The 24,647-nt window shown below is 37.1% G+C and overlaps 1 long non-coding RNA gene across 1 annotated transcript in view; it reads left to right on the top strand.

Moving 5' to 3' along the window:
* Positions 1–3,004: 3,004 nt before the first annotated feature.
* LOC140330135 (uncharacterized) overlaps positions 3,005–24,647 on the top strand; it is a 107,347-nt gene continuing 85,704 nt past the window's right edge. The window contains exon 1 of the long non-coding RNA XR_011920638.1: positions 3,005–3,065. This is a non-coding gene — a long non-coding RNA (uncharacterized lncRNA). The remainder of the gene's footprint in view (positions 3,066–24,647) is intronic.

The raw sequence follows: 24,647 nt of genomic DNA, 5'->3' as shown, positions 1-24,647 counted from the left end.
TACCATATCCTGGGACGGGAAGTCCCCCCAAGTCATTGCCTTTCTTGACTCCGGGGCAAATGGTAACCTACTGGACCAATATGTTGCCTCTGAACTGGAAAAACCTGTAACTTCTCTTGGGTCTGAGTTGTCCTTAGCCGGCATCGATGCCCCCCCCCCCCCCTTCAACAGGGTCTTACACCCTCTATTACCCCAGAAGTGCACTTAACAGTGGGGGCCTCCCATAAGGAAATGATCCACCTTATTGTGATCAGGATGGTAAACCCCCCCCCCCCCCTCATTTTAGGCCTCCCTTAGTTGAAATCCCATAAACCTATCATTAATTGGGAGTCGGGTCAAATCATTCAGTGGGGGACCAAATGTCAGGGTAGATGATTTACTCCAGTAATGTCAGTTACGGGCCCTTGAGGTGTTAAAAAAATTGCCCGAGCCTTACCAGGAGTTTGCTGATGTCTTCTGCCCCCGGTCATCTGACAAACTCCCACCTCATCGTTCCTATGATTGCCCCATTGAGTTACTCCCGGGTATCATGCCCCCTAGAGGTTATATGTTCAATCCCAAGAGATAAAATCCCAGAAAGAATACATCTAAGAAAACTTAGAGAAGGGCTTCATCCGGCCATCCTCTTCCCCTGCGGGTGCTGGCTTCTTTTTTGTGGAGAAGAAGGATTGCGGGTTAAGACCCCGTATTGATTACTGGGGCCTAAACAAGATTACTGTGAAGAATTGGTACCCTTTGCCCCTTATGGATGACCTGTTCTCTCAGGTCAATGGTGCCCGATTCTTCACCAAGCTAGATTTGAAGGGGGCCTACACCCTTATCCACATTAGGAAAGGTGATGAATGGAAGACTGCCTTTAACACCAGGGATGGGCATTTCGAATACCTAGTAATGCCTTTTGGCCTGTGTAATGCCCCGGCAGTCTTCCAGAAATTTGTGAATGATGTATCCCGAGAATTTCTGGGTAAATTTGTGATTGTGTATCTTGATGATATTTTGATTTATTCATTTGATCTTCTCCTCCACAGAGCACAAGTACGCCAGGTCCTCCAGAAGCTCAGAGAAAACTGCCTCTATGCAAAATTGGAAAAGTGCGCTTTCGAGCTACGTGAGGTTGCTTTCTTAAGATATATTCTGTCAGATCACGGGTTGGCCATGGATCCAACCAAGGTCTCAGCAGTTCTGGAATGGCCACAACTCACTGACCTCAAAGGCCTTCAGCGCTTTTTAGGTTTTGCTCATTTTTATAGGAAGTTCATACAAAACATCTCATCCATTGTCTACCCTCTGACAAACCTCTCTAGGAAAGGGGCAGATTCCTCAAAGTGGACTCCAGAAGCTTGCAAAGCCTTCAAAGCGCTGAAAAGGGCTTTCTGCACTGCACCCATATTGGAGCATCCAGTACCCACTCTCCCATTTATTATAGAAGTGGATGCTTTGGAGATTGGCATAGGAGCAGTCCTCTGCCAGTACTCTAGAGAACCGGAGAGATCGCATCCCTGTGCCTTCTTCCCCCATAAGGTCTCCGCAGCAAAGAGCATTTATGATGTTGGCAACCAAGAGCTTCTGCCAGTAAAATGGGCTTTTGAGGAATAGAGGCATTGGCTGGAAGGGGCAGAACATCCCATAACGGTCTATATTGACCATAGAAACCTGGAGTACATTGAAGGGGCTAAACGTTGGGCCCTGTTTTTTGCGAGGTTCAATTTCCAAATTACCTACAAGCCATGTTCAAAAAAATGTGAAGGCCGATGCCTTGTCCTGTTGTTTCCCAGAGGCAGCTTCCCTTCCGGATCCGTGCCCTAACCCCATTTTGTCCCCCCAATGTTTGGTGTCAGCCATACAGACCCCACTGTTATTAGAGAATCTGATGAACCTCTTAGCCCCCCACTAGACCGACTACCCCCCTGCAAAACCTGAAGGGCGGCTGTATGTTTTCCTCCATTTTCGCCTGAAGGTTATCCAACAGCTACATCATTCTAAGACTGATGGCCACCCAGGAATTAAGAAATCCCTAGATTTAGTAAAAAGGCACAGTGAATGTCGAATCCTATGTTAGTGCATGCCCAGTTTGTGTTGGAGTAAGTCCTTCCCTGCCGCTCCCTCAGGCACTCTACTTCCTTTGCCCATTCATGCTGCTCCATGGACCCACATATCCATGGACTTCATCACAGACCTTCCAGGGTCCTTAGGGTTTACGGTGATCTGGGTAGTGGTAGATCGCTTCAGTAAGCAAGCCCATTTCATATCGCTACCCAAGTTGCCCTCAGCCAAGGAATTGGCTGATTTATTTGTGTTTCATGTGTTCCGCCTGCATGGGGCTCCGGAGAACATTGTTTCAGACCGTAGGGTTCAGTTTGTGTCTTTGTCCTGGAGGGAGTTCTGTGCCCAACTGGGCATCGAGCTCTCCTTTTTGTCAGGGTTCCACCCTGAGACGAATGGCCGGACCGAACAGACCAACCAATCGTTGGATATCGGGTACCAATATCTCTGGAGCTTTGTATCTGGTTGCCAGGAGAGATGGGCTGACTATCTCCCCTTTGCGGAGGTGGCATAAAACAACCCAGAGCACTCATCAACCAGGATCACTCCATTTAAGTGTGTCAGAGGTCAGAGTCCCAAAGTGTCCTCTCTGTCAGGTCCACCCTCTGATCTTTCTGTCCTTAACGATTGGGTAGAACATTCCCAATCTGTTTGGAACTAGGTCCAAAGTAATCTTAGAGAGGCAGTAGCCCAGCAGAAGAGGTTTGCAGATCGCCATAGATCCCCTGAGCCCCAGTTCCAACCGGGTGATCTGGTTTGGGTGTCTACCCACAATATTCCCCTCCACCAACCCTCAGCCAAACTAGGACCCAAATTTATCGGCCCATTCCAAATATCAGGAAAAGATTAATAGAGTGACTTATAGAGTCAAGCTTCCCAGTTCCTTGAGGGGGGTAGACACCTTCTATGTCTCTTTATTAAAATCTGATGCCGACTCTGCTCCCCTTTCGGATCCCCCTCTACCAGTTGAGGTGCAGGGAGCACCCAAATATGAAGTTGAGAGGATCCTGGACTCTCGTAAGGTGCGTAACTCTCTGCAATATCTCATTGATTGGAAAGGTTTTGGACCAGAGGAGAGATTGTCCTGTTTTATGCCAACAATAAAGCTTGATAAAAGGATTCTTGGAGTTGGCTGTGGTTTGTGTGCCCAGGCGCATTACACTAGCTTTATTACATTATTCAATTTTCTACAGTGTTACATGTGGGGCCATTTTAAACTCTATTTAGTGTTGCTTTATACCGGGATACAGCAATTGAAATTTAAACATTGGAATAATTTTGAAATCAGTTTCACTGACAAGAGTAATGGAATCTATAGGATATTATTTTGTGTATATATATGAACGGTCCCTGGAGGTCTCTGTAATTATTTCAACAGCAAGAGTGAGACTATTAAAGCTATGCAATATATATTTAAGAAATATTATGAATGTTAGGAATGTTGTCTTTCCACTGTAATATTTCCCAATAAGGACATGAATATATGAAAGAAAATATGAACAGTATTTCTGTATATCTGGTTTAGCTTATGAAATAATATTTGATTTAGATATTTACTAAATGAATAAATCAGTAATTAAGATACTTTATACTATTTGTGATAGTGAACTACTCCATGACCCACGTCTACTGATCACTTGGAGGCCACTAAAAGATTATAATTACACCATGCACTGCATACATTTACTCTGAACTAGGATTGCAAGGCATTGCTGGACACACACAACCATCCATACACATCTGCAGTCACACAAACTGACATACACAAAAACACAAGCAGCTATACTCAGTTATGCATTATATTTTATTTTCTTTACTATATTTTATTTCCTGTAATCATCTGCAATTAAATGCATTTTTTATTTGATGATGTACAGAAGTATGCCCCATCTTTAAATGCTTCATATTCTTCAATGTACATTTTAGGAAGTACCAAAAAAAAAATTATGTCAGCTCCAAACCTCTTTGGCAATGGTAATTGTGCCAGTGCTTTTGAGATCCTGGTAATTATTTTCTTACTAAGAATACACTTTTGCAGAAATGATTTTATGTTGTATTATTTGCATTTTATTCCCTATAAATATAGAATGCACAGCAAAAATTGTGTTGCCACTGCTGACTTTTTTCCTGGTGCATTGATTTGTTAAGAAGAATGGAAGTTGTTGTCAATACAAACTCAGAGTTTCCATCACTTGTAAAATGATTTCAGCTCTTGCTGTCTTTCCATAATCATTTTCTATTCATCCAGTGACAGACAACATGCAATATTCTTCCATTCTTTGCTAATCTTTTTATATTAACTTTGGCAAAATGTATTTTTATTCATCTTTACATAGAAATGCATCTTTTATTTAAAAGGAACCGTGTGCCCTGATGTGATTACAATGTTTCTAAACACAATGTAGAATCTTTATAATAATAAACTGGTAAAGGCTTATCTGCCATTTACTGTAAACACATATTGTAAAGTTAATATATGTTGTGACATGCTGAACATTACTGTCAATTTAAAATTGTTTGTGTTTCAAAACTAGAATAATGTTGTAGGCAGGACAAATAGGAGATAGTTAAAGGGGTATGATAATAGAGCATTTTATGGTGTTTCTAAGGCAATCAAAAATTGGTTTGTAACTTTAAACTTCATATAACATATGACGCTTTTATACAGACCTGCAATTGTTAATCATTGCTATTGTTAAGGTGAATGCACCAGGTAGACATAGAGGTGATCCAGAAGATCTGAGAACATTAAAATCATTTAGAATCTCATTAATGCAGATGAAGGCGAATCTCAATCTCATTGGTATTTTTGGCAGTTCCGATTCCAAAAATGCTTATAGGAGAGGGAACCAAAGGCTGCCCCAAAGGCTGTTTCTGTTAGTTCTGTTGACTATGCACCATGTCCTACTTTTTGAATTTTGTATGTGTACAAAATTTTTTAAAGCAAGTAGATCATATTATTTTGGCCCGATCATCTCATCAGGAGCTAGGGATGTAAGTTAGGCTAGAGATATATTGGAGGAAGCATAATAGTGGGTGCAGTAATAACCCCAATGTTACTGTCAATGGCCATACTAATAGCCCCCATAATTGATGTCAGTGGCTGCTAATTATTACCCCATATTTTGGTGTCATTGTGCCCCCTTGTCAGCATCAGGAAAACAGCCCATCAGGAAAATGTAGCCATTACTAGATTACTTGTATGTAAACCAATAGTGCCATCAAAGAGACTGAATAAAATCAACACTGAGATGAAAAAATTAAAACAAGCTTTTTATTTAAGTAATGTCAAATTTGTATTGAATTTAGTGGTTTCACAAACTGCATTCTATTTTTGATTGATTATATGGTTGACTACACTGAGTTTATGTTCTATTGCTCTTAGCCTTATCTTTTTTTTAAAAAAAAGTTTGACATCTAGTCACATTGATTGCTTTTGGAATCTGTAGTTTCAATTTGTTTGCCAAATGCAATATAATATGATCTATGATGTGTTCATAGGAAGTACATTAAATGCATCCAGATTTTTATCTCTATGTGGCGAAAAGCAAGCTGAAAGAGCTCACTTCTTACTAATCAACATGCTCTGTCTTCAGCACAACATGCAAATGCAAACCGGTGTGATAAACAGAATGCCAGTATGACAAATATTACAACATTCCAACTTTCTCCAGTTTTAATCTTGTATATTTTCATGGCTCATTTGGAGAGATATTGCTTATTTTCTGTAAATATTTCACCTTGCGGTAGTGGAACAGTGAGGTACTGGTTTAATTAGCAATAGATATGTCAATAATCATAAAAATGTAACATTTTGCAAACATATAAAATGTATCTTGCACCTAGAGGCATTTCATAGTCGAATAAATTTTAAGTGTGTGAGTGTTCTGCTGGATGAGTGTAACTAATTAATAATTCAATTTTTCATCCAGTATTTATATGGGGGAAATAGGCTCCAAGCATACACAACAGGCAGTATCAGGCAGATTGTTTAATATAAATCAGTTTGAGAATCTTTTATTTTACAAACTTGTATGACAGGTCTATAGCAGCAGTATTAATATTGCTGTACATATGAGGTGAATACATTAGAGAACAAGAAACTGGAAGCCGAGTCACTAATATGAAGCTAATAATATTCATTGAAAGTTTAGGTAATAAATTAATTTAAAGGACAAGTGGTTTCGTAGTACTATACCTTATATCCCTAACCCTTTGCCTATATAAAGATTGTAATACTTTACCTGTAACACCGTTTTTTGTAGTTCCTAGCTGTCCAGCAAACATGAACCATACAGCAGTCTTTCGTCATGCATCACACCTTCCAGACTCTGCAGCCTTTCTGGAAAGCCAAGCAACCTGTTCATAATATACATACATTATAATTAGGTGTATTGCTAGTTAGTAGTAGTTAGTCACACTCAGCTGGACCTGATCTTGTAATCTTGATGAAGTTTTATAGCTCATCCAAGCCACTTTTTCAGATTTACAAATGTCAGAAACATACCCCATCATTTATATTCACACGCGTAGCACTAAAATGTTCGCCTAATAACAATGGAACAGGATAAAACAGGATGGGAAGTGAGAAAGTTGTGGAAGTACTCTGTTCTAGTGTGGTAATTCTATCCTTGGTTTCAGGAGGTCTGCATAGGTGTACTATTGCTCATTGTGAGTCAGAGATAAAACCAACCCACCTAAAACAGTGTTTTTATGTCTGATTATTTACAGTTATTACTAATTACATGATTATCCTTTTTATCTTTCGTACTCTATTGGCACAATGTTTTTACCAGTATACCCAGTACTTTAACACCTTTTATAAAGTTAAATGATAGTGTTGCACTCCTATGATAAACTTTCCATAATTTACAAAAGAAATAAAGAACTGGGACACTCAACTGTTAGAAAATGTTTCCTTGACCTTGAAAGCGAGGGAAAGTATATAAACTATTTAGAAGCTTTTAAGAGATATGAAGCTTGCATGTGTATCAGGTCAAAACTCAGCTATCTGTGTTATATTTAGTTTAATATTACGCAAATCACATTTCTTCTTTATTATATTTTTCTCTTTATTTGGCACTAGAACAGGGGTCAGCAACCTTTACTATCAAAAGAGCCATTTTGCCTCCTCTTCCACTAAAGAAAAATAGTCTGGAGCCGCAAAACATAACACAGTTTATAAACTTTTAAAAGTTTTAATATTTTTTTAATTTTACCTGTTACAACAAGTGTGCATGTGTAGGCCTACTTTGAAATAAATTAAACACTGAACTATGCCCCTAGAAGCCTCCAGCTTCTAACGTATCATCCTGTTACATTAGCTGGAGGCTTCTAACGTAACAGGGTAGATTTTTTTGATGGGCAGAGTTCTTTATGTTCTGATGATGCCTTAGCAAGGTGTCCCTCATTTTCAGCTTTAATTTTGTTCACCTGTACCCCCCCAATCTTGAGTAATTGGGGTTCAGGTGCTAGAAGCCTTCAGCAATGTGTAACAGGGTAGATTATTTTGATGGGCGGAGTTCTTTATTTTCTGACGATGCCTTAGCGATTCAATTGTAGGTGGTGTTAGCCATAAGTGTCCCCCACTTGCACCTCTATTTTGGTCACCTGTACTGCCTCCCCCCCGTTCCAGAGAAATTGGGGTTCAGATGCTAGATGCTTCCAGCAATGTGTAACAGGGTAGATTTTTTTGATAGGCAGAGTTTTTATGAATTTTTAGGAGGTGTTAGCCACAGATGTCCCGTACTTGCACCTAAAATTTTTTTTACCTGTACCCCCGTTTCCAGATAAATTGGGGTTTAGGTGCTAGAAGCCTCCAACAATGTGTAACAGGGTGGGGTTTTTTTGATGGGTGGAGTTTTTAGGAGGTGTTAGCCACAGGTGTCCCCCACTTGCACCTCTAATTTTGTTCACCTGTACCCTCTTCCTGTTCCAGAGAAATTGGGGTTCAGGTGCCTCCAGCAATGTGTAACGGTAGATTTTTTTGATGGGCAGAGTTCTTTATGTTCTGATGATAGCATAACAATTACATTTTAGGGGGTGTTAGTCACAGGTGTCCCCCACTTGCACCTACATTTTTGGTTTTGTACATCTCCCCATTCCAGAGGAATTGGGGTTCAAAGGAGGGGGATGTCATTGTACACACCCATTTGTACACGCTCCGTGGTAGATTTATTTCACTGGTAGATTTTTTTCATTAGAACACCGGATAGGGAATCCCCCTCCTCCGCAGTGTCTTGGGAGGAGGGGGATCCCCCATCAGAGATCTCCCGGCAGCCGAAGGGAGCCACAACAAGGAGGCCGAAGAGCCGCATGCGGCTCCGGAGCCGCAGGTTGCAGACCCCTGCACTAGAATATTGTTTGGATATCTGCTTTGGTCAAGACCACCAAACAAAATAAATTCTGATGCCTCCACTACAAAATAATGTATGCATAATAGGATGCCCAAACCCAAGCTGATAAAATACGTTACAAACCTATTCTACCTATGGCTGCCCCTGACATTCCAGGCTGGCAGGTAAATGCTCAAATATGTAAGAAATATGATAGTGTATGTGATTCTTTGAGGGTGTGTAATGAGCAAGAGTTAATAACCAACTCACTGGCTCCTGGTGGCTTTTTGTTTGAACTTTAAACTATACGGTACATACATCATGTATTTTAAAGCTCAGTTATTTGTTTGGCATCAAAACACACGAACCTAGCCACTGGGGACAATGTAACTTTTGCACACACACAGGAGTTACATCATCCAATGACTGAAGATGATTGCTGACTTCATGGAAGTCTGCTGAGAAGCTAGTGTTGAAGTTGGCGCTTTTCTAGGATATAGCTATGATAGGTCCCGGGCCTGTCATTGTTGCAGGGCAACTGCACATAGGTAAATATTTCAGTTATGAATTCTGCATCAATTCAATATGTGTTCGATGAGAATGTGTGGCCATCCCTCAGAAAGGTGAACCAGAAATGACTCAAAGAACAGGAGGTCCCAGAGTTAAAGAAATCCCACATACAGATGACTCCTAGATACAAACATGGCTTCCCTGCTAGCTTGTGTGCAGGACAGAGGCTTGATAAGCAGGGAGGGGGGCGATTCGTATGACTTGCAGAAGAAACCTTTTGGTTGTAACTCTTTAATGACTAAGACAAACTCTGCAGTTTTCTCTTTTTGCAAATCAAAGCACAGCTTGCCCCAGAAGTTGTTGAATGTTTAGGCCACATTTTTTGCTTTGTTTGTGGTTAACTCACAGTGAGGATTTTATACAGTAACTGACACCACACTGCCTAATAATATGTTGAGACAAACATCTGTCCTAATTGCATTTATTAAAATAATGTACCTGTTCCGACTTACATACAAATTCATTTTAAGAACAAACCTATAGTCCCTATCTCATATGGAACCTGTGTACTACCTGTATCAAATTCACCCACTGGTATGTTTTTAATCTCCTTCGCTCCTAAAACATCATCACAGAGTCCTTACAGTTTCTGAAGCCAAAAGGCAGATTCCCTAAGCAGAAAGATGGGTTAGGACAGTAAAGTAGGGGTGAAATAATGCAGTACATGGTGGGGAGAGTTAGATTAAACCACATCAATGCCCACCTACTGCAAATAGCACTGCCTCAAAAAAACTGCAGGGTGGGCAGTAAAGCAACAGTCCTCTTGCTTATTGCTAGCATGGTGGTATTGACCACATGCTATAACAGGGAATAGAGATATAAAGACAGGATTACCTAAGAATTAATGATGGCAGTGTGACAGGTATGCCACAATTTCCCTAAATAGTTATATTTATTGTGTACAAAGTTAACATTAAAATATAGCGATAATTGTTTTTTGTAATAAAAGTTGAAATACTGTGCCGTACTGATTATTTCTATTACACTGCATGACAATTTTAGTCTATGTATAAAATAAATAGATAACATAAACCCCAAACAGTATACTGGTGTCCCAATCAACCTAATACAATTGTCATTGCAAAGAAAGAAACCCACAATAATGTGCAAACTTCCCAGCCATCTGCATTGTTTGTTATTCTTAGAGAAACCTGAGCGTGCTGTTCTTTAAAATAAGATTGCACACTATCTATTGTGTGCAGTGACACCCACAGTGACAAAAACAACCATGTTTAATGACCTTTTAAAATCTCGTTCTTGGAGTCCATAAAAGCCTTCTAATTCAGTTGTAAAACACACTTTAATAATCAAAATGCAGCTGTTAAGGAGAGCATCGCTCATAATTTTAACTTCAGGCTTATTTTTTTTATGCTGAGTAGCAGACCACAGTTTAAAATTCCTATGAGGTCACAATTGGCCATTACAGTGTTTTTTGCAACTTAATAATAGATGTTTTAAAGTTTAAGTGCAGCCTCAGGCACTCATAAGCATTTATTACAAATCGCTGGTTGGCTCCCTTATGCAGAAAGGAATAACATTTACATACAGTAGCATGGATTAATAAGATAAAAAATGTGAAAAATTTGTCAGTCAGGGATTGGAGCAATTGCTAATAAAGCTTACTATATTCTTCGGGAATATCAAGCCGTCTGTTCCAATATTTTGCCTTTCCCCATGAGGTATACGCATCTACATCAGATAAGACTCAAACAATGCCAAAGACATGCTGCTGTGATCTCCAGTGGCTCAGCCGAATCATTTATTTATTTGCACAGAAATTGTACAAGTAGATGAAGCATTAAGACACACAAAACTCATCTGTTATTTTTATTTACAAAAAGTTATTTTCTATCTGTAAAATATGACACTATCTATTCCAAAAAACCCACGTAAACCTATGTGTAATAAGAAAAAATGGTCTATTCATTTATTTGCTCATTCATTTAGTAATCAGAAAGTGAGAAAGTCCTGCTAAATTATGGCCTGTTTAGAAGAATTTACTATATACAGTGATACCTCTAACAAAATATTTTGTTCCGGAATGACACTCGTTAGCCCAAATCTTAGCCGAAGCAAAATTAAAATACAGCTCTTCGCCGCTGCAGTTTGCTAGCACACATTCACAAATGCATTCATTAGCCAAGTCCATCTTTGTTAGCCGAGGCCAAAACTCAGCTGAAAAAAAATGTTCATTAGCCGAAAAATTCATTAGCAGGATCATTTGTTTTCGGAATTGCACATGCTGTTGGAATAATCACAGGTAAGGCAATAGGGCTAATGTACTATAAAAGTAGAGTATGGTCACTCAGCATCACAAAGTCAAGCTTTTTTTTTTACCTTGAATTACCAATCACGCGTATAGTACGTTCTTAAAAAACAACATGTTACTTTGACATTTTCTACAACTGAGATAAAAACCAGTTTTTTTTTTAATCAAACTAAGTGAATATTTACCTTGAACTATCTCTGTTCATTACCAACTCTATAGACTGACAGATCATAACAAACAAAAGCAGTTATTCCGAGGTTTACACATACAATACGGTGTCCTTGAGTAAAATTGAATCTGTGGCCTAGCTTGTATCCTTAATCACCATTAACTGGACTTGTACTGTAAATATTGAAGATAGTTCTCTTCCTACCTATAATGAACTCCAAAATGTATCAGGAACATACTCAAAAATGAAATGTCCAATTAGTTTCTTAATCAACTTAAACAGAACTATAGTTCCCTAAAACAACTTGCGATTAGGCAGGTCCATTAGCTGCCCATGAAATGATGATGAGCCGGGCATGCCCAGGGCTGCAGGGACTGAATGAACTCCTGCGCAGGTGCATGAGTTACATCATCCCAGACAATTATCCCAGACAATCCCAGACAGTGGCCTGACACAGCTGCTAATAAAGTGGAAATATTGGTGTAAGTATAATAAGTAAAGTAAGAATAGAACTACATTATTTAGCCCAGAGAATCGCGTAAAAACAGTGCATAGATATAAAACTGCACTAAAGACGAGAAGAAGAAATATAATAGTGTTTTCCTATGAAAATGTATGGATTACTGTAAGCTGTTCTATGTGATTTGGTTACCATTATGATGGACTCATTGATAGATGATTGAGTGTACAATCAGTTTTCATATATTTCATCATTTTTTATATTTTATTATAAAAATAATTTTAAAAATTAGACACTACATATAAATATTTTGTATTTTTTGCTGTAGAGTCATTTTCACATGTTTCCTAGGCTATCTGTACCTGTATTTCAAATTAAGTTTTGCAGAACTCTAAAGCTCAAGCTCCCATTTCTACATATACCTGAATGTCCTCACTACAACTGAGTTAATGAAGCTCTCTAAGACTGGAGAAGATGGACTATCATGTATCTATCATTTCAAACCTGAAATGGATCTGGTCCAGGATTTAAAACATAACTAATAGCAAATGATTTTTATGAAACAAGAAAAAAAAATGCTACTTTTATTATTATTAAATATTGTAATATTATAATTAATAGCTGTTCAGAAAATGATGATTAGATGCAAACAAATACAGAAGGTTACCTACAAGGAGCAAGGCTGATATAAAAACATACTCGGTTACGCATTTTAGCTTTATGTAAAACAATATACATCTTTTATATTTATTAATATTGCTTATTCATAATTAGATTTTATGGTTTCCCTAATAAGTATCTTAAAAAGTTTAAATTTTTCCTACATCTCACGTTTCAGAACTACTGTTGGAATTAAAGAACATTAACTGAAAAAAAAAAGTTCACCTACCTAATTTTTAGGTGTAAAGGTAATGGAGCCCAGTTACTCCCTGGCTCCTTTCTTCTTTTAGGGGTTCACAGTTCTGTCCAATGCAGAATGCATTGCATCTTCTTACTTCTGGGTTCTTCCTTTTTACATTAGAGGAAAGCCCCTTGAAGACACATCCTCGATATCAGGCATGCACAGAAGGAGCAGCCCAGAGCATCGTGGAATATCTGATGGAAATATCCAGGAGACTGCGGATTTCCTTTTCAATTTTTACTGCCGTGGCAATAAAGCTGTAAGAGGAGGGGTACTCCCTAAAAACATTTTTAAAAAATAAATAAAAAATAAAAAAAATATAAAAACATTTTTTTCCATTATGTAAAATAGATTTTTCAATCCTTTTACATAATGTTGAAAATGTGATAATATGAAGCCTTATTGTGCACATTTACTTTTGCTTACAAATCGATAACAAAAAATTTAACTAATACAACTGTTGCCAACAAAAGCAAAGCAAATGGTATCTTTTCCAAAAACACCGTTAGTAGAGATCTTTATGTATGTACTTTATATGGCTGTTTAGGATCATAAAAACAACAATAAATGTAAACGCCACTTTACATTTCATATATTGTTCATATTGTTGAATGCCTTGTTATTTACATAGCCCTGTGAACCATTGGAGCAAATTCTAAAGGATTATTTTCTCCCAACATTTGCTAGTATACAGTATTTAATGAACAAGAGTCTGCTTCCATCTACAATAGAGATTTGCATTTGTTTGTATACAGGAAAATGTTGGTTTCTTTCACCAGGCTGTCTTTCCCTGTGAATAATGCCTATTTTGAGATTAGGAGATTAGGTTATTCATCATATGAGAAGCTCCCTGCTGTGCTTGTGCTATCAGAAAACAGCCAAATCAAAACATCTCTGGAAGGTATTTCAGAATAGTTGAATGCACTGCAATTTCCCTATTAATATATATTTCATATAGCAGATTATGCATGAAATGTATACATTATCTTTTCCTTTCTGCAAGAATGTTGTGTTTTGCTAGCTACTGTGTTACTAAATGAGTGTAAGCAAGAACTGATGAGGGGATAGATCATACAAATTCATTCTTTTTACTGGAGTTCAATAGAAAATTAAAGTAAATCGATCATTTTTATAGATGCAACATAATATCCAGAGAGGCCCTCTGCTAAGCAGATTGTAATTTAAATAAGGCATGCAGTAGGTTTCCAAATGCATGTTATTATTTATTTAATTCACTTCAGCATGGTATATCTGTAACCTTCTATGTTTAAAATGCACCTGTCCATTTGTAGCAGAGATTGGTGAAAAGGTACTGCCCTTTGCTTTAAACAGCTATGGAGCATTTAGAATATTTTACAAATAGGAAGCTGAAAGATAATATGCTAGAAATGAGAATCCTCTGTTTGACCAGTGGTCCTACATAATAACATGGAGCAATTTTTGTATTTGCCATGTAAGGAACATGAAGATTTTGCTTTAGTAAGCTATCACAAAATGTGAAAACTTAAGCTGTAAAACATCACATTCAAAAATGCCACCTATATTCTTTGAAATGTATTTAAGGAAGAACTAAACAAAAAAAATCACATTAACCTTTAATCCCGCAGATCAGTCTAGCCATCTGGAGGTTTCTTCCATCGAGTCCCACATTGTCCCAGTATCCGTCTTTGGCCCGGTGCAAAGGGAGCGCTGGGATCTTCTTCTGGGTTCTTTTTCCTACGTCACCCAATCTCTCACCGTGCATACATGAGATCGGCAATTTTTTTTTTCTGTTGATAAAAGGGAGATGCCCGAGATAAGGGCATGTGCAGAATGAGCAGCCAAGAGCCTCCGGGGATGCAAGATGTAGGTATCCCAGAAGGATTAGCACTCCCATTCTGTCTTGATCGCTGCAGTTTAAAAGGTGATTGCACTATACATTAAAACACTATAAAGTAAAAACAACAAACAATTTTTTACTTTAAACAAAAGGGTTATTTACCTTTTATGTAAAGTAAAAATTCTGTATTTAGGTCTGCTTTAAGGCCAGCAATCACATGTGACCAACATTACTATTTTGACATTTCTATGAAAAAAGGGTAAAGGCTTACTTCTAGCAGCTCTGAAGCTCTGAGTAAGAAGGGCAAAAGACAGCTTTTTGTGGCAAACCTAAACTCATAAAACAATACAAATGTATTAATTAAAAACTTTTACATCAACAATGAATCAAATTTCAATATAAACATAAAACATAGACATTGTTATAAGGGTTCATTACAATAAATCATTAAGCCCACTCTGTATGTTAATTTACTGTGGTTCCAGTGTTGTGTTTGTCTCAAAACCAACCCGTTTCGCCTAATTGCTTCCTCAGGGGATATATAGAGACTCACATTGGCTGTATTATATTAAGCATAACAAAACAAAATCATGTTAGTCATTTGCGATATACCTTGTATCAAACAAATGATCAAACATCACCATCATAGTACATTGTAGCCGTTCTATTTCATAAACTTAATTCCATACAATTACTTATCGATTAAGTTGTCTAGGTAATTAATGTTAACATAATAAAAATCTGTTATCATGCTGTATAACAAAAAATAAAGCTCTGAAGCTCTTTCTAGGTGTTATCTTGGTAGATGTTAGCAAAACCTTGCTCATGAGCTGCTATCAATCAAAACCAGTGTCAATCAAAACCAGTATAAATGGAGAAGTGCATTTGTGACATAACATTATCAAGGTTTTCAATACTTAAAATGCATCTAAACCCAACTAAAAAAAAACACTAACATTTATTGCAGTTCACCAGTGCTTGGATTAGTTTACTTTTTAGGCATTTGTTCTTTATTTTAACCTGGTAATTACTCAAATAAGATATTTTTTGTCTTTTGTTCTTCCCATCAGAGTCTCCCTTTTAAATCCCTTTTCTGATCAAGAGACCCCCTTCCTCTTCACATCATAGTCTAATTTATTAATGCTCCCCAAGGCTGAAAAAGATATACTTTCATCAGTGAAGCTGGGTGATCCTGCACATCTGAAATTAATTTTATTTGCTATTTGTTAGCAAATGTTTTTATTTTTAAAGCAGATCCATTCCATGTTCACTGGAACTCTCTTGTAGTGCTCATTGTTGTAAACAGAGCCAGTAGAGGAAATCTTCTATTACTATTTTCCTGTGCCAGGCCCTGGCAGATAACATAATTCAATGCGGAGCTAGAAAGTAGAAAATAAAGTCAATTGCCAATGAAATTACACTTGTGGGTGAGGTGCTGAACGTACCTGCTGACTGGTCTAAACAGGTGTCTGGGCAGTGGGCACAAGGAGGGCCTCTAGGAAATCTCTGGTTTATGGGGTCCACTTGCAAAAGCCACTAGCTGCCCTAATAACGCAGGGCTGACTATATCTATATTTGTTTTGGCTACCTACAGACAGATAGAAAAATATTAGATGATATAATTTATTCAGTGCAAGTCCAAGATATTTTCTAACGAAACTGTATGCATAACAATCAATAATACAAAATAGTTATTATGATTTTTGAGTTAATAGACTTATAAATTAAAAAGCAGCCAGCAAAACAAGAAATAAATATAAGATTAGAATAACATGTATAAATACCACTGGGTAGAGCTACATAAAGGTGCAAGCACTATCTATATGCCAGGAATAAAGCAGTGTTAACCCAATTTCTAGACTTAAACCATCTTCCAAAAGAAAAAATCAAATTCCAAAAAAATCTACCTAGAGGTCTGTTCCACTGTTAAAAACTAGCACTCACCCTTTGTAATGGACCATTACTGTAAATCAGTATAGTCAAATGTCCTGACAAATATAGGTGGAAGATATCTCAGATGCTTCACCTTGTATGTTTTTCCACGTGTACCATCGCTAAGAGAGGTAGAAAAACTAACACAGTGTAAAACAGCTGACTTTTATTATAAACAAGATAAAATCATGCACTCACATAAATGCAATGGGAAAAAACATTAAACTATATTTCCATGATGACCATACTGACACCCATAAAAAAGCAATTCGATCAAATAAGAACTGATCTTCATGATCCTGGCATGCTAACATCACTGTGTCTCCACCCTAAGGAATAATAAAATATTTCTGATATATTCCATTTACTTTTGTTCAGAGCTAGGCTAAGATATTTTACACAGAAACTGTATATATACTTAAAACTATTTCTATATAGAAAGGTCTTTCTCTTCAGTTGAAAAAAGTACATTGTGAATTTGGGGTCTTACTAATGAGTATATCAGCCATTCCTAACCAGGGTTCCATGGGACTTCCAGAACTTGCCACGGATTCCTTAACCTGTGGCTGATTGACTTCCCATAAAATGGTGCCTGCAAACCTTCATGGCCAACACCATTTGGCAAAACCATTTGTATGAAACCAAGAACATTTTCAGCTTTCTGTAAGGGTGACATTTGACCATGTATGGGGAGGGGGGCATTATTCCCATTGATTATAGCAGTTATTCCCCAATTATTTTAAAGGTTCCTTCAGGGGTTTAAAAGGCTGATAAAGGCTGAGTTGTATAGAGCATCTCTCTCTTCTTTTCTCTTTCTTTTTTGCTCCCCTGTCTCATATTTGCATCTTTTAACACTTGAATGTATTTTGCTTACTCTACAGTCATCAAATTAGTCCTCTGCATTGTTAGGTTTGTTATCAAGCAGGTCATCTAGATCCTTTTCCATCATTAATTTATTCCCACTAGGTTGTATGATGCATCTATGCTTCTAGCCCCAAGTGCAATAATGTTCAGCCTCATTTGCCATGTAGTTTCCCAATCAAATAGTACTTTGAGTTCAGCCTGTAGGGACATTGGGCATGGACTGTATAACCCATTGCCAACTCATCACTCCCCGACCCAACACACACACCATTTACTACTGGAAGCCCCAAATCAGTCCTAGTCAGAGCTTACACATGATGGCACTGATGGTCTGCATGGGCAAAACACAGGATCACCTTAAGTCACGCATTTTTTAACAAAAGTAAAAATTTTCTTTTTTACAATATATGATCATACATAAATGTGGAGGCTTTCATGCTTTCTATTTATTGTTTTTCTCTCTATCTTTCATGTTTTATACCTGATTTTAAATATTTATTTACTGTTTTTTGCGTGGATTTTGTATGGCACTGTCGTTCATTTTTCTTAAACTGTAAAATGTAGCACTTTGTGTAAATTGATTAGGTGTCTTACAATTCATACTTTGCCCACAAAAAAAACAAAAGCCACACAAACCAACACTCATGTATAAATATTTGTAAATGCCCTCATAAAACACAGTACACCATTATTTCAGCTGTTTAGAAATAGTATTGCTACAAAATGGTCCTTTACTATCAAGCAATCCTGTTTTATTCATGTTGCCTAAAACACAGTTTCAATACTATGGTCGATGCGCAGAATGCATTATTGTCATTAATGAAAAAGTTAATGGGCCATTTTCTTATATATCAATTTACATTTTACAGTTAGTGTATACAAATGATATATACCGTGCAGAAATGATTATTTTGCTCAAGGAAACAGTTTTAATGTGTTTTACGTGTATGAAATATTCAGCATAATGATGCATCTCAAGAACTGCAAACAGAGCATTGCTGTTTTTGAGTAAGAGTCCCTGTTTATGAAGGTGTGCAATAATAAAAAAGTTTTGAAGCAATCTAAGGTAAACATCCAAACATTGATAGGCAAGATGCGAGGGGAAACCTGGTACTAATACTATCCGTGTCAATGTACAAATCTGCATCCAAGTCTTGCTTCTCTGCTGCTTGAAGCAAAGTATTACATTTCAACATTCCTCCTTACAATTTGTGAAAAACTGTGCCTTTTAAACCTGACCTGTATCAAAGAAAGGAATACAAAGATATTTTAAAAGGAACATCCAGGTACTCATTAGCTGCTCAAAGGGACTTCTATATTTTACCATATGGTATACCGCCTTATGCAATGCCACCATATGATAAAAGATAAAATCTCAGTAATAAGCAATAGTTCTGGTCTTATGGATCAAATTTCTGCACTCTCTCTGCCCTAACACTGAGCAAGCCTTCAAATGTTACACAGGTAGACAATCCCTGCAAAGTTGTCTTACTATAGCTATACTATAGATACTGAAGGCAACTGAATTGTAAAATGTCCATAAACATGTCCTGTTTTAAAGATATACTGCAACCAGCAGCTCTGCATGATTTCACTCACTATGATTTTGAGCATCTCTACAAGGGATGAGCAAAACCAAGCAATTCCACTGTACATTCTGGGATAAAATGTTTTTCTGCAAAAATATGTATTTTAAAGAGATTGAAGTCAAATATAAAAGTCAAGTCATTGGGCATGATTTATTGAAGCTTTCCTAGGCTGGAGAAAATACACTTTTATCAGTGAACCTGGGTGATCCAACAAACATGGAATGAATCTGGTCCAGGATTGAAAACATTTGCTAAGAAATAGCAAATTACGTTTAAGAAATTGATTCCAGTTTGCTGGATCACCCAGCTTCACTGATGAACGTGTATCCTCTCCAGAGCTTTAATAAATCAGGTCCATTGTGTTTTTTGGTGGATTTCACAAGCACACTCCACTTTAAATGACTGCTAAGATTTTGGAAACACCTTTTAACTATCAGGTATTGAGTTTTTACTAACATGACCCTAAAATGCAAAAACTGTACCTAATGAAAAAGTATTTGTACACAAATACTGCTTAAATACCACGATAAAAAGAAAAACGCAATACAAGGAACACTAAATTAAATTACCTAAACTACCCACATACATAAAACATGCATTCCAAATAAAAGTGGGGGGCAGCAGATTTGTTAAGCAAATTCTACTAAAGTAGCTTGATTGAAAATTGTTATATCTTTAAATTTTTTTATCATATGGGGAAATTAACTTTACTGTATAACCAGTAAGGGCCCTTTGGCTTTACAGATATACTACTAGGGATGAGCGAGCAAATTTTTTAAATTCGGTCTCACGACGAATTGGGCTTACCAAACATGTAGGCAAGAACGGCCTTTGTAAATTCGGCCGGTGAGACCAAATTTTTGGGAACTGCAAGACCAATCAGGGGAGCGGAGCTGTCAGCTCCGCTCCTCTGATTGCTGTTGCAGTCCTGTGCTAAGTATTCCTGGATAGAGTTTCTCTATCTAGGAACACAATGTGAGTCTCGCTGGCTGCTCATGAATGAATGCAGAGGATTTTTCCCATGGCCGCATTTATTCATAAACGCAAGCCGCATAACTCGAGTCTCTGAGAGGAGGAGTATTGTGGCTGCATTTGTGAATGGAGCTGCTAGAATCCTCCTCTCAGTGAGAGATCCCGGAGAGCGCTTGGTGGACTATAAAATGACACCTCCCCTGATATGGACAATAGGAGAAGAGTAAAGTTCTGTGATTTTATCGTGCTTCTGGGTGAGTGAAATGTTGTTATTCTAGGACTGGAGATGTGTTACAGGCAGCAATGACATAGGAGTATTGGTCACAGAGGTCACTACTGCAACAGAATTCTTGGATCCAGAGGGTACCTGTGTGTATAGCGTGGCAGGTTCTGCCTTTAAAGTGGAACTAAAGTTCCACTTTTAATATTTTGGACCAGGTAGGACTTTATTGCAGAAAGGTACAGGTAAGGATCCTTCTGAAATAGGCGTTCTTACCAGCCAGATTATCATTCTTTTCAAAAATTTTCTGGTCAGCCACTTAGGATTTTGGTCATCTGGGCTCCCACAGAAGAAAAAAATGATGGCTCCCACAACAGCATGAAGACAGATGAATTCAAATAAGAAAATTTCAAATAGTCATGTAAATTTATTTTATTGCAGAAGGGTCATCATCTGTCTCTTCTGCAATAAAGGGCCTGTCTGGTCACACTTTTTTAGTTTTTGGGTTTAGTTCTGCTTTTATTCTTAGTTTAGCAATTGACCTTTTTATGTTATACCTCCGACTCCAGGCTGTTTATTGGACAATGAATCAGCATCATCCCCATAAGAATGAAAAGGAAACAGTAAAAATGGCCTGGAAACTAATAAACCAGGACACAGTAAAGTAGATATATAACTGGTAGGTATGTAACAAAGTATTTGGTAGAATAAACATTCAAACTTTATTTACTTTGTTGATTTCTGGAGTTACACTTTAATTGCTGTCCAATTAAAATTAAAAATAAATGTAACAAAATAGAAATATTAAACTCCAAATTACCTACAAAAATGCAGAATAGTAAATATTTTTTAACATGCCTTTTACATAATTATCCAAGGCCTTAGACATTTACCTTGTGGTTAATGTTTGGCCTAGTTTGTACAGTATAGTAAATGTAATGGAGCAGCAGATTATATTGGAAAAGATTGTGGATGGATGAGTTTCTTCCGGGGGTTATCAGTGAGGTGATAATATACAGATAAAGGGACTGATGAGAGAAATGGTTAGAAATAAATTAGGATGCTGAGGGGAGAGTAGTGATAACAGTTGGAGGAAATTTCTGAAATGTTGGAAACAAGATAATGAATGCAGGGTGGAGGTATCCAAAGGGAGAGAAAGAAACGGAAATTCTGTTGCATCTTTTATGTGTTATTTATGAAGTGATGAAACTTGCCTCGGGCAATGAAATTCTTGTTAATATCTGATGAAATTGGTAGACAGTTAGGTTTACTTGACCTTGAAATAGAGAAATAAGCAATGAAACAAATATTTCAAAAAAGCATTTTATATAACCCATACTAGCATTTTGTAAAGCAGCTTATTTAACTTATTTTTTAAAATGCTTTTAATAAAAGAGAGCCAAAGCATAAGGTAGCCTCGTGTGATCATTCAGGCTACATTTATTTTAGATTCTGTGCATCAGTTAAGGAGGGCCATTTAACTTTAGCTCACTCTGATTTTGTACAAACAGTTTTTCTGTTTTTTGCTTTTTTTCAAGCATGTAACTTAATAAATTGTGAAAATGTAAAAAAATCAGTAACAAAAACAAGAATTTGATATCTAAGACAAACATGCTAAAACATAGTTTTCCTGATTAAAAAAAATAACGTTTTCTGTTTATTTGCCAACATCCCAATTTGTAAGGATTTAAACTTTTAGGATTTGAAGGAAAACTTTACATCTGAAAGAAATTCTATAGCCTAGATATTTGATACATAAGACATGCTGTGATTTATTAGTATTTAACAGATAACTATGATTTTTCTAAACTGCCAATACATTATTTTGTTGTTCTTTGTAGCCATGGATTATACCTGCTGAAATGACATTTCCTGCATGTGTGATTGGTTTGCTGGTTGTACCGGTGGTTTATATCTCTTACAACAGTAGGGATGATTAATTATTTAGGCTTTCCCAGTTAGTATTCAGGAAGGATAAGGTAATTTGAATGTAGATATGGATCTGCAATAAATGTTTCTAAAAATCTTGCAATATATTTGATACAGAAAAGTTTTTTTTCACAACATATTTGAAAATAATTGGTACTATAACAGCAACCTCACCTTTAGTAATACAAACCTGCCTCATCATAATTTCTTCTATATATATCCTTTCCCAATTGCATAGTTTTGAGGAGTTTGGTACTAACTGAAGGAGAGGTTTGCTTTGAAAGCTTTAATGTGTCCCTCAGGTTAGGACAGGATAACGTTAAAAATAAATGTAAATAGAATTCTGCAAAGCGAAGGTGCTTGTCAAGGTACTGGAATGTTTGAAGACCATCCCAACTACACTTGCCCTCCACCTTTCATTATAGGTTTTTATGGTTCTGTAACAATTAAAGGCCAGGTTGAAAAAGCAAAACATCAACTATAATTTTCCCCCAGATTACATCGGTTTTGTCCAGTGCATTTCCAAGGATACTTTTTTTTAGATTGATCCTTGGAAATGTTTTGCCCCTGAAATTAGTCTTACTTGAACACAGATCATCTCCACATTTAAATTTAAAAAAAATTGAAAATGTATAGAGTAATTTTTATTTAGTATGTGTGATACCCAAAGGCAGTATCATGGCAAACTAGCTTAAGTAGACCATATCTGCAGCTAGACAGATTTGGGTCACATTGGCCAACCAGTTACAATGAGTTGCTGTTAAAGGCCTGTCCACCATTTTGAGTTTTTTTTTATAGAAATTAATTCCTGTTCTGCTGTTAAATTATTAGTAAATAAGTTATATTTATCCCATGAAACAAATCTTCTGCTATGAATATATGTATTTTTTTTTAATTGTATTTTTAATATTTTTCACAAAATTAACAAAAAATAAAGAAGGTGTTAACATTAATTAAAACAAAAGACAAGAAAGGTAGGTGAGAGGGAATTATTTTGCCATATAACAAATGTACCGTTGAATAGCAATGGGGAAACAATAATATGAACATTAGTATAGTATCAGAGTCCTTGTATCTCATAAAGTTCAATCACAGCAAATGTCCATTGCCAAAAAAAAAAAAAATGAAGGTAGGCATATGAAAATAGTGTAGCTTGTGTAATACAGCATAGTACTAGCAACCCCCTTGTCTAACAAAGAATTTATTTCATGGGATAACCCCTAAGAAGAATCATTGTTAGTAGTTAACAGACAAGAAAGGGGAAAATGAAGGTTAGGGAGTAAAAAGGGTCAGGGTGGTAGAGGAGGGGGAAGTAACTCTAATGACCAGCCAAGTGGTAAGGATAGCAAAGTAGACATCCCAGTTATCCCACACTTTCTGAAATTTGGTTAACTTTTCATGTAGTATGGCAGTAAGGTATTCTGTTCAGCAAATATTCTGAAACCTGCTATACAGTGCCTCTTTAAATGGGGATACATCTTTTTCTATTGAGAAGCTATAAAGGAGCAGGAGCCAGTGGAATATGAGAATGTTTCCGTGGGCCAGATGGGACTTGGGATGTAGGTAAGCCCAATAGATGTGTCAACATGTCTAGTGGGAAATCAAACGAGGTAACATCAGTAATAAGCTTCTTCACCTGTGTCCAGAAACCTTGAATCAGTGGGCAGCCCCAAAAAATGTGCTCTAAGATGCCCCTGTTGGCCCCATACCTCCAACACAATGGTACCATACCATAGAGAAAAGTAGATGGAGAACCTCTGGAGTATGGTACCATCGGATAAAAATTTTGTAGCTCTTTCTTTGTATGTCACACATATAGAACTTTTGTTGGCTGACGTCTAAAAGTCTGACCATTCCTCCAGAGATAGCTCGCTCCTCGAAACATTCTCCCTTGTATGCATATATTTAGCGCTCCTCCATATGGAAAAGCTTGAAGATGGAGGAAACTAGGTCCTTGGAGAGTCTCTCAAGGGAGGTAAGAGCTGGAAACGCAGAGGGAGGCTCAATGGACTGTAAATAGTGCATGATTTGTAAGTATGCATAAAATGAGGTGTTGGGCAAATTGCATTTCTCCTGTATCTCAGAGAAAGTGAACAGCCTGCGCTCGGTTGGATGCAGGAAATGTCTGATATGGAAAAAGGCTCTGCTCCTCCATTAAAGTGAAAGACTATCTGGCATAAGTGGAGTAAGTATAATGGATTGCATCATACATGCTGAGTTGGTCGGAGCATACTTGGACTTGCAATTGCCTATATGTGTGTAAAAGTCTTCAATGTAGAATGTCTTTACCCCACATATGCTATTTAATGTATGCTTTTACATATTATGTATCAATAATTTATCAAAAACATTTAAATACCTTATTCTTTATTAGTATTATAATCTATGATTATTTTGAATCATTCTGAATGGTCCTGACTTTTTTCTTTGACTTTGCATACTACAGGTAACCTTTTAAACAATATTGTTTTATTCAGTTATGAACTAATACCGTTGTCTGAAACTAATTATTATGATTACCCTTATTATGTAAAATGTGTAAATCACCTCTTCTTTTATACATACTGTAACTATA

Source organism: Pyxicephalus adspersus, chromosome 4 (genome assembly GCF_032062135.1).
Source record: "Pyxicephalus adspersus chromosome 4, UCB_Pads_2.0, whole genome shotgun sequence".
Classification (NCBI taxonomy): domain Eukaryota; kingdom Metazoa; phylum Chordata; class Amphibia; order Anura; family Pyxicephalidae; genus Pyxicephalus; species Pyxicephalus adspersus.
This window is presented reverse-complemented; position numbering and strand designations above follow the sequence as displayed.